We start from the raw sequence: 973 nt of genomic DNA, 5'->3' as shown, positions 1-973 counted from the left end.
GCAGCCCTGCCAGTCTTTCTAATTTAGGCATTTATACAGGGCTCACCATTGTGGAATTGGAGTGCTTGACTTATTCTTCTTGCCCTAACCCTCATCTACCTCACACTCCAATTAACCCACCAAACCCTTCTCTAGCTCTTGCTCAGGTGTGTGTGTGTGTGGTGCCTCACAACAAGCCTCTTTTATATAGTAGGCGAAGGCCCAGCAGCCAGTGGAGGGAAGAAGGGAGCCACTTACATCTGCAGCTCTCAAGTGACCTATGATTGGGTTGTAAGCTCCTCAGCCAGTCTGGGATCCATGCCTTTGTCCAATTCTGAAACCAGACAGTGAGCACTCATCTTTCTGGCCATGTCACACCCAAATGCCACTGAATGTCCATCAATATGTGTACTCCAAGCTTCCCCTCAGAAATTCTCAGGAGCACCCACCTTTTGTTACACCCTTATTTAAACACGCAGCGGGGACTTGTGCACACATGGTTGTTTGAAAATGTAGTCCCTAACCTGTGTGTGCGACTAAAATAGGCATAAGACCCTTACCTACCTTTTATGGGTGTTATAAGTCTTTGAAGTCGTGTTTTCAAAGTGCATTGAAATCCACAATACAAGGCACCATAAAATATTAAAAATAAAATCTGCTTGTGACACAGCGGATCCTTGGCAAGGGTCTCCTGTTCTTTGCAAACAGTTCCCAACTCTGACCTGACAAACTCATTACATCAAACACATCCTACAGGATATTTCTTCATGGAGAGTAACATGAATGGTATCCACACAAAGCTGATAACTTGTCAAGGTCATAATTTGTCAAGACTCAGAACCACTGTAAAATGTATCTACAGGTAATATTTAAGGAATACTGTATTGATATTGAAAGTATACTTTATGGACTTGGAATAAAAACACTGCTCTACAGCCAAAATGCTTCTGAAATAAATGTAGTCAAACTTTACTAATTCTGGGTCACTGAGAAC

This window comes from Terrapene carolina, unplaced genomic scaffold, assembly GCF_002925995.2.
Source record: "Terrapene carolina triunguis isolate 2854851 unplaced genomic scaffold, T_m_triunguis-2.0 Scaffold53, whole genome shotgun sequence".
NCBI classification, from domain to species: Eukaryota; Metazoa; Chordata; order Testudines; family Emydidae; genus Terrapene; species Terrapene triunguis.
Note: the sequence above shows the minus strand (reverse complement) of the source record.